At 36.1% G+C, this 11,214-nt stretch overlaps 1 pseudogene; it reads right to left on the reverse strand.

The window, feature by feature from the left end:
* Window positions 1–444: 444 nt before the first annotated feature.
* Window positions 445–11,056, reverse strand: LOC110863978 (annotated as a pseudogene).
* Window positions 11,057–11,214: the final 158 nt, after the last annotated feature.

Raw genomic sequence — 11,214 nt, forward strand, 5'->3', positions numbered from 1 at the left:
GAAGGTTGCTTTTCGTAATCGACGTGAACTTGAAAGATGGATGTAGGAACAAAAAGAAACTCTTTTGAGAACGAACCGTTGCGTTCTTTCCCAAAGTTAAACGGTGCATCAGTCCTCATTTTAGAAGCATTGTGACTTTCTGCATGGATAGGGATTAGTGTACACGTGTGTTTATAACAATATGTATACGTATATAATATGTAATAATAATAATTTATTGTTAACCGACGTGAGTTGATGGTGCTTTAAAATTAAACGGGTGCTCCCAATGAAACGGTGCGATGTTTGTTAAAAGGCACCCTAAGTAAACCGTTAGGAAAGACGCAACGGTTGAGTATTGTGGGAATTTTGGTTGGTAAATGTATAAGGGTGTAATATCTCACAAAAGACTTTGACCAAGAGGGTTTGAAGTCAGTCAACAGTGTTAAGAAAATACCATGCAGCCTAGGCTAAGAAAAGAGGTTTCCCTAACTCCTTTTGATCCTTAGCAAAGTTGAACATAAAAGTGTACATTAACACCGTCGGTTTAGCAACACCTAATATAAGAAGTGGTTGCCCTCCAATTATAGAGTGAATTATCCCACAAAGCGCGGTTGAGGCTAGAGTTTGGACTGCAGTTAAACTTCCCTCTGTATCAAACAAACATTAAAACTCAACTTTTTAGCTTATATGTCGTTGGAGCCAGAATCCTAATAAAGCAAACAGAATCTTATTAATGAAAAGCATAATAACACGAGTTTGTTTTACGAAAGAATCATGAACCTGATACTGGCCCGGATGCCGCCTGTCCAGTCTTGTTTGTAGCACACTAATCTTCCTTTGAGATCATTACCGATCCCACGAAACATTACATTCATTACAACAGACCTAAACCTAACAGTGCATTTAGTTCAAAATGCATACGGACTGATACGTTTAGTTTAAAAAGATCGCAATACCTCATAGTAACTGAATTCAAAATGTGACTCATTGATACGTTTAGTTTAAAAAGATCGCAATACCTCGTTAGGCATTTGTGGTGGGCCAGCAATCGCACCTCTGGATCAGATCACGAGCCTCTTTCCCAAGTTGCACCATGTTATCAGCAATCGCACTTTAGTGTCTCTTTCGATTACTACGCAAGAAAAAAAGTGTTAGAAACTGGAAACTAAACTTAGCATAAGAACATATCAAAATTAATTCAGATAAGGATTTTGACTTTCCAGAGCATAATCACGATGAGTGGACATTTTGGCCTCCCCTTCATCTTTTAGATCTTCATGCCAAAATGAAGGAGTGGACTTTTTGGCCACCCCCTTCATCTTCTTCTTGTTCCCACTTCGTGACTCCAATTTTCAAGCATTCTTGACTTCCGCCTAAATTATTGTTGTCTTCTGGTTTAGTCAAACACCTACTTTTTTTTAATTAACAAAATTCTTCTCTTCTTAAGGTACAAACTGGAGCGATCGCCTATCTTTTTAATGTATTTCAAATCCTCATAACTATAAACTAGAGCGTTCGCCTCTTTGTTCAGTAGAGAAACATTGTTTGCTATAAGCACAGTCCTGCATATCATCATATATTTTGTTAAAATACCCAGATTGCCCATGGTATAAGTGAAAGAAAATATAAAGTGTGACTCATTGATACGTTTAGTTTAAAAAGAGAACCTATATCATATGTAGCAGTATCGTAAAAAAACAAAAAAGGTACGGAAATACCAGAAATGATGTAAGTTTTGTTGCCTTTCACCTTTGAAAGCAGTTCTAGCAACTGAAGCATAAAACCTGTTGAAATATAGTTCCTATTCTGTTAAATAAAGTTCAAATTCCGTTTTGAAAAAGCAGCTTCCAAATGTTAAAACAGTTCAACTTACGTTCCCAACGTCATTACTGTTAAGACTCCTAAACATCTGCTGCACCTTCTTGAGCCTATCACATGGGCAATACCATATAGCTCGGTATATTCTGAAACATTATGCAGTGTATGAATAGCCTATGTGGGTTTACATACCATAAAGTAGGCAAGGTAGCTCACAGCAAGAGTTAATGTAATTTTTATAGCTGTATCATCCAAAATAAATCCAAGCTACATGTAAGACCTCAGACCAAATGCCATTCCCAATGCTACACTGGACCAAGAAATAAGTTAAACAAAGTTTTAAGCAACCTCCATATTGAAGGTAAAACACTTACGCTCCAAGAGACGTAGTAGCTAAGAACTTGAATATTGTCCCCCAGCTGAAGCTTGAACCGGTTACCATCCGGAAGAAAAGCATATAGATGACAATTGACACCCTGAATGTGCACAATGCGGCTTTAGTGACGAAGAACATACATGTAATGGATGATTAAGAGCAGTAAAAACTTGATACCCGTCATTCATTAATGATTCTCTGTAGGATCGATTTCTGACCCAAACGAGTCGTTCAGAAGAGTTTTCGCTCAATACGAGAGGCGGAAACAAACGTATTGAGGTAATTCAGCTAGATATTCACTTTAAACTGTCTTTCGATTGATTTGACAAAGTTTTACAGCGAGTAGACACTTCGGCATTAATGATTCTCTGTAGGATCGATTTCTGACCCAAACGAGTCGTTCAGAATAGTTTTCGCTCAATACGAGAGGCGGAAACAAACGTATTGAGGTAATTCAGCTAGATATTCACTTTAAACTGTCTTTTGATTGATTTGACAAAGTTTTACAATGAGTAGACACTTCGGCAGCAGTTCGGTACTGAAACCGGAAAAGTTACAAATGACAAGGCATCATGGATATTTATAGGCTGAGTGGTTTCGCAAGAAATGCCTCAAACGAAATCACTTTCACACGAATAGCTATTTCGTGCGAAATAGCCAAGTGATTTCGTGCGAAATGACATATTGTCATTTCGTGCGAAATAGCCATAAACACATATTATGACATTTTTCTCGTACTACGTGCCCTGATCTATACACTCTATTACAAGACTCGATACATGACGAAGTCGACAGACGTATGCACCAACAGACTCCCCCTCGGATGTTGACGAAGTCTTCGGTGTCGAGTCTTCAATCTTCAGTCTTTATCAGACTTCTCGAACTCTTCCAAAGTATCTAACAATGTAAAACATCCTCAATCTCTTTCTCCTCTTCATTTCCAGGATCTCGACCTGGCTATTACCTCACTCTAATTCCCTTGATCAGATCTCTTGATTCCTTAAGTTGATCAGCATCATCAGTGCCAGGAATGTAATCTGACTCTATACAACTTCAAGATCAGAACCTGGCTCTCTTCATCTACAAACTCTCCCTATCAATAAGCTAGGATCAGGATCGTGACCTGGCAAACATGTTCAGGATCAAAACCTGGCTCTCTCTTAATCACAGACTCGTCAGGAATCGAAACCTGGCATACCTGCACATCTTCTACCTCAAAATAAATTTCATAAATTTAAAATTTGACAAATTTATATACCACTAGCAGAAATTAATCAGTAAATGATTTTACAATGTTGATCTCTGATGAACCACTTGTAGAAATAACATTCAAAACATTTTCTCATTTTAAACAAACTCCCCCTCACGAAATATTCATCATGTTTAGCACTTGGAATTTTGAAAATCAGCTCTCCAACATCAGTTGTCGAAAATAAGATGAAATAAAATCTTTTTGGATTTTCAAAACTTTATGCTAAAACACACTTAAAATCTTTTTGAGTTTTTATTTTTAACAAGATGTAATAAAGAAATATTTACATACAATATTTTTGTGAGTTTGTGTAAGAGGATCATATCAGTTTAAGAGACAAATCACTAACACCGTTAAGTTTTAAACATTTTAAGTTCTAAACAATTCACTTAGATTGTCAGTATACTGATCCACTTAAAGTTTCACACAAAGTTCAACTGTTTCAAGATACGAGATTAATGTTTTAAGTACTTAAACTTACTCGAGTGTCCCATCTCAGAATATACTCCTGTATCCAGACTTCTATATTCAGTCTTACAGGTGAATGTACACTAATAATATCTGTAAACGGGTAAATGCGAAACCGTGAGAGCTCAGGCTAGAACTTCCGTTCGTACAAAGAGATGACGGCTCGTCTTTAGGTGTGTCCCGTTTGGGGATCTTTTCTTCAACAGCACATGATTAGCATTTTTCAATGTTTCATCATTTTTTGTACTGAGGGCTGGCTTTAAGATTAAAGCTCTTTCAAAGTATTATACGAGGACTAGGCTATTGCTCCCGCAAAATCAGAAGTCCTGGTATAATACCCCAGATATCACCACGCACAAAGACCTAGTATGTCAGAAATAAACAATCTTTCAAACAAGATTTCGGGGGTTACCCATATATCCAAGAGATATTCCCAAGATATAAGTAAGTATTTGATATTTATGTTTATATCTCGAAAACAATCTACTGGATGTATAAAAACCTACTGACACATCCTCAGTGAGATCGTTTATCACATTTTTGACTTTTCAATTCTTTAGCGTGTTGTGATCGTCCACTGATGTACTATCATTTCCTCTTTTTACAACAAAACTCATTTTGCATTTTTTCAATGTTTTTGGCTTTTTCAAATTTTCTACTGTTTTTGGATTTTCTGAAATTTCTTACTCCCCCTAAAATTCAAAAACATTTAAAGAAAATTTAGAAAATAAACTGTACAAGTAAATGGACAACTGTTGTTTTAAGCAATTCACAACAATTCCTTTGGCATAAACAATCAGAATTCCCCCTTACAACAAACTATTTTCCCATTATGATTTCAAAACACTTAAGTTTGTTTTAATCAAAATGGTTTTTCTGGAAAATAAGATTTGTTGATTTTACCACTTGTAAAAATGGGGATTCATTCATCACTTTGTTTTCTCAAACATTTGAAAAATTTAACAATTTTAAATTCTACCAACAAATACCATTTGTAGGAAATCAAGTACAACTTAATGTCCCTGATTTACCACTTGAAGATCGAAATATCACAGTTACCAACCTGTGAATTTCTCAAGAAAGATGCCGATTCCTACTTCCCAATTACCAATCTGGGAGTTCCGGCAAGTCAGGTTTTTCAGTTAAAGAGATTCTCCCAAGCCTGACAGTTCTTGGGAGATTCCGAGTTATCAACACTCGGTTTCTATCCTTTCATCTTCTTCTCATAATATTCCTTTACCCCTTTGACTTTCCCATCAATCATTTTTCCAAAAATATGTTTCACTTTGGGGTTAAAGGCTTTTTCAACATCAAATTCTTTCTTTTCAGAAAAGAATTGATTTGAAATCTCAACTTTACCAACTTTTTGTTTAAAATTTTCGGCCCTCAATGGTGGAAAATTTGCATCATCCATTGGAGGAACTGATATTTCACCTTTTGATTCAACTTGTGGCTCCTCTAACTTTGTGGAATCAGATTCATCGCCAGAAGATAGCTCCTATGATTTTGTCGAATCAGAATCATCGCTAGAACTATCATCAGATTTCTTAACAACCCATTTTTGGTTGTCAAGATTTGCTTTTCTTTTGTAAAATCCTTTTGAACATTCACCAACCTCAAATTTTGAGTTTTTGAAAACTATAAATGGTTTAGTTGGTGGTTCAGTTTCAACCATCTTTTCTTTCATTTTGAGAAACACTCCCTGTTTTGATTGGATTGCCTTTGGACAATTCCTGACAATACGACCAATTGTTTTACACTGAAAACACGTTCTTGTCTCTTTCTCCTGAACATCTCCATTTTTCATTTCATCTTGCTTCTTCGCAAGGAATTCTTTGTTCGTCTGCTTCCAGAATGAACTTTTCTCCTCTTCTTCCGAGCTTGCTCCTGAAACAAATACAGTTTTTGGTTTATAAATTTTCTTATTTTTATGATTTTCTGGTGGAATAAAACCAAGACCTTTCTTTTTGAAATTACCGTTATGGTTTGGTTTCTTTTGATAACCTGAACCAGAACTGTAACCTTTTTTCTTGTTTTCTCTTTGTTGAATTCTTGAGGTGTATTTTTTAAGTCTTTCAGAAAGATTTACATCTTTTATTTCAGAAATATTAATTTCTGTTAGTTTGAAAACCTTTTTGATCATTTCAGTTCTGACACCTCTTATTGGAAATTCTTCATCAGAATATAATTTGTTAGAATCATTCAAAGTATAAGCAACTTTGAATATTTCATCATTTAAATTAGATTTTGATAATAGAAATTCTTTATTATAAACCCGTTTGTCCATTTTGACTGTTGGACTAGGAGTGTTGGACTCAGACTTAGACTCTGACTTGGACTCCTCCATATCATCTTTATCTAACACATGATCCACCACTTTCTTCATCAATTGAGATTGTTGATCAGTGTCAGACGATGTATAAGTGACATCAATGTTTTCTGGCAAGTTATCTGATGGATCAGACTCCCACACTAAGTTGGTTGCCTTTTCGACTCTTTCAGAATTTGGATTTCGTGGCGAATATCCATTTTCAAGCGGGGGTGGAAACTGACACTCTGTTTCTTACCAGAATTCTTCATTTTAATCTCTTCTTTTGAGTCTATCTTCTTCTCTTTAGAGATTTCTTCTTCAAAAGCCTTCATGCCTTCAATTGTTGGATAAATCCTGTCAATGACATAAGAAGTACATGAGTAACTTTTTAACAACCTATTTACTCTTTCTGTTTCAATCCTCTGTGTCTCTAGTTTCTGTTCCAGCACAGCACACTTCTCAATATAATTGTTAACAACTTTCTGCTTTGTCATGAAAGCTCCTTGAAGTGTCTTCATAGTTGTTGCTTGTTCACTGCTTGATTGATTGTACTGATTCATTGCTTTGTTTAGAACATCATACGATTCTTTCAATCTGTTCAAGTTGTGAATCAAAGTACTGTTTTACTTTTTCACTGCTTCACAATTCTTACATTTCACCGGAATCTTTTGTGCATCAGCTTCTACATCAACTTTAAAAGCTGGAACTTCTTTTACCTTTCTCTTTATTACAGGAACTTCTTCATCATCACTGTTGACTTGTTTCTTAGCTTTTTTCTTTTTCTTTCTAACTTTACCATCATCACTGTCACTCTCTTCCATCATTCTTAAATGCTTTTCCATTCTTCTTGCATAATAATCATTATCATTATCACTATCTTCTGGTAATCTTTCATCATCTTGAACTATCAGAAATGCTTCGCTATCAGCTGAAATATATTTATCCCAACTGGATCCTTTTGTTGTTTTTTTATCATCTTGATTCACCATACCAGCTCTCTTTGATGACTCCTCGATCGCCTTCTTAGCATGTGCAGTTTGTGGTTCTTGTTGTTGTTGAGCAACTTGATGATAAATTGCCTTTCGATAGTAGTCATTGTTGTTGAACGGATTTTGAGCTCCACTTGCTTCGCGGTTTGTGCACTCCCTCTTGAAATGCCCTTTTTCCCTGCAACGAAAACAAGTAACTTTAGATTTATCAAAACCTAAAGTAGAAACATTTGCATCACGGAAATCATCTCTTCTCGTAATTTGTTTAAACTTTTCGGCTCTCCTCAACATACTTGCCAAACACCACTTTATATCCATTAATTCTATCTCCTCAGCATCAATCTGATCGCAATCCTCTTTTGTCAATATTGGATTCCCGATCCTTCTTGCTACTAAACTCCCATATGACTCCAACACAGTTCCCAACAAAGACATGTGACTTTTTGCAACTTCTTCTGAATAATCCTGATCATTCTCAAGATTTAGTACAATGTTGCATTGTAGAATTTTACCCTTCTTTGTTGTTGACAAATTTGGATCAAATGATGGATATGAAGAAAAACTCGTTTTGCTGTTTGATCCTTTAGATGACCCTCCAGAAGAACTCTTAGCATTGAGTGCAGTCTCAACCTTTGGTGACATGTTGGTCTTATCACTGATACCTCCTTTGTAATAAATACCGATATCTTGTTCTCCGTCAAAATCTTTCATTCTTGATATCTTCCGTTGTTCCATCTCTTGAGCTTCAAGTTTCTCAATGAACTTACTCAGTGTCAAATTGCTAAAATCTTTCTTATTTCTCAACATCATCAGATACGTGCCCCAAGTTTCATGTGGCAACGCATCAGCCAACTTCTCAATCAATTCTTCATTATCCTTTGTGATGCTCATCCTCTTCATGTTAACTAGCAGATTGCAGTATCTTTCAATGATCTGCTTGGTGCTCTCAGTTCTCAAACCAAGGAATATATCAAATTCCTTTTTCAAAAGTGATTTTTTGTTCTTGATCATTTCTTTACTTCCAACAAACTTTGATTTTAAAGCTTTCCAAATTGAATAAGCAGTTCCATTGTGCTGCAACAAAACCAAAATATCTTCCTTAACAGCTTGATGCAACAAACTAGTCATCATCTTTTCATCTTTTTATTTCTTTTTCTCTTCAGCACTAAGATCTTTAATTGCAATAATCTCTTCATCATCATTCATTGGTCTAACATATTTCGTTTCAACACATTCCCAAGCATCCAAGTAATTTGCTTGTACCAATTCTCAAAACGTTCTTCCCATCCTTTATACTCCTCAATGTTCATGAGTTTTGGCGGTTTTTGCATGGTGCCTGTTTCATTTTCCAACATTGTGTTCTGTGCAATACTGATCGGAGTAGCAAAGGCGTTATAAAATTCCTCTTCCATGATTTGGTTTCAAAAATTCACAAATCACAGCTTTCAAACGAAATACCCTCTCAAATGAAATACTGATTTCGTGTGGAAACAGTCAAATGAAATAACAATCTGGAACGAAACGAGTGCTTTCGTGCGAAATACCAAACTTTCAAACGAAATAGACCTTCAAACGAAATAACCTTTTGATTTCGTGCGAAATAACAACCTGATTTCGTACGAAATGTAATACTGATTTCGTGCGAAATGACGAATTGATTTCGTACGAAATGAAACTTGGTTTCGTGCGAAATGACGAATTGATTTCGTACGAAATGAAACTTGGTTTCGTGCGAAATGAAGCAATACAAAGTGATTTCATGCGAAATGAAACTCCTATTTCGTATGAAATGCTGATGTCATCATCTCGAACTGCTTTTGACAAAATTGATCAGGTTTTTGTCCGATTTTAAGTCTGAAACATTCAAGGGTTTGTTAAAACACTATTGCGCGTATAATGTGAGAAATTCAAGACATTTTGACCGTGAAAACTTGTTAATTGTGAAAAGAAGGTGTAGAAATCAGAATTTGCAGCTGAATTGGTAAGAACTCTTCTTCCTGAGCTCTGATGCCACTTGTAGGATCGATTTCTGACCCAAACGAGTCGTTCAGAAGAGTTTTCGCTCAATACGAGAGGCGGAAACAAACGTATTGAGGTAATTCAGCTAGATATTCACTTTAAACTGTCTTTTGATTGATTTGACAAAGTTTTACAGCGAGTAGACACTTCGGCAGCAGTTCGGTACTGAAACCGGAAAAGTTACAAATGACAAGGCATCATGGATATTTATAGGCTGAGTGGTTTGGCACGAAATGCCTCAAACGAAATCACTTTCACACGAAATAGCTATTTCGTGCGAAATGACATATTGTCATTTCGTGCGAAATAGCCATAAACACATATTTTGACATTTTTCTCGTACTACGTGCCCTGATCTATACACTCTATTACAAGACTCGATACAAGACGAAGTCGACAGACGTATGCATCAACATTCTCCTTCAATAACAGTAGTTAGTTTTTTGCTTGCACCAAGCTCTTTTAGAAAAGCAATTACTGCAACAGGATCAGTAGCGCCTAGAAGTCCTCCAAGAAGCAATGAGGTCTTCCAGCTCCAGCTATACGGAAATAAAAGCTGCATTTTTTGGGATGCAATTAAATAACGTGAAATGATATCCTTAGGCAGAGAGAGAGAGAGAGAGAGAGAGAGAGAGAGGGATGAACCTTGATGTGATGCACATCCATTGAAAAAGAACTTTCAAAAAGAAGAGGAGGAAGAAAAACAGCTAATAGAAGATCAGGATCAAATTGATACTGGATTCTTCCGATTCTCGTCTTCGTCTATTGATTGAACTATTTTTCAAGACCTGCCGTTGAGAAATTAAACAATTTAACAGATCTACACACAAATAACAAAATATCAAAAAAAAAACTAATTAATTACCTAATCTTGATGAAATTAAACAGAATCCGGTGATCAATCAATCAAACCTACACTCAACAAATCAAGCAATACAGATCCAATCTTCAACAAAATCGCAACTAAAACGAATGCAGTTAATCAAAATCACCACAGGACGAGAAGATATTGAAGTATACTTGAAGTAGCGTGATCCCTAATTTGGGGATTGGTTATAAACCCTAGATTCTTTTAAGCATCTACCCATCAACTTGAATCTTCAATCCCTAATTTGGTGATTTGTTATAAACATAAATACAACATTTCTCTCTCACTTAGTAATAAACTAATAATCAACACATATTACTTCTTAGCTTCTTTCAGATTACCTTCAGCTTCGATGAATAACTTCTGAACCTCTGCCTTTTGATCTTCCAGAAGTTAGGGTTTCTAAGATGGGGCTCTGGATTTGAGAGTTAAGAGAGTGGGATTGAAATTATGGTTTAAATTTTGAAAATTGAGTCAGAACTATATTTATTTGAGAGAGAGAGACACACGTTTGAATTTTGAAAATGAAGCCAAAACTCATGCATTATTGAATGTGGGCAGTGGTTTAGTTGTTTTGATGGGCAGTGGTTTGCCCTTTTAAATGAATATCAATGGTTTGATAATTGAATGTGGGCCAGACCTTTGAAATTTGAAAGTGGGGCAGTGGTTTGATGGCAGATCTTTGAATTATGATGTCACTATGCTCCCTCTATGGCTACCACCTAATCGTCGATGATATAAGAAAAACATTGTTAGACAGCCTCTATGGCTGCCACATAAGTTTTTTTTATGTCATTGAGATTTCTCTTTTTATAGAAAGTACATATAGATTACATAAAATCCACTACGTTTTCTCTTATTTTCAATTAAATGGGAGGGCCGTGGTAAACGTGGTTCAATTCACGCGAACCACCGTCAATTAAAAAAAAAGAAAGAAAGAAAGAAAGTGGTGTACCATTTGATGACCGGTCATATATGGCAAAAATGTCTCAAACCCATGCCCCTGCTCCCCCCATTAGAATCATTGGGTGTCAGCCCAATGGCCACCAGCCCACATTCTAACCCGGAGGTGGCGGGTTCGAGTCTTGCTCGTTCCCAACGCCCCTACGGTAGCGGATTTACCCCAGACTC

Source organism: Helianthus annuus, chromosome 6, assembly GCF_002127325.2.
Source record: "Helianthus annuus cultivar XRQ/B chromosome 6, HanXRQr2.0-SUNRISE, whole genome shotgun sequence".
NCBI lineage: Eukaryota > Viridiplantae > Streptophyta > Magnoliopsida > Asterales > Asteraceae > Helianthus > Helianthus annuus.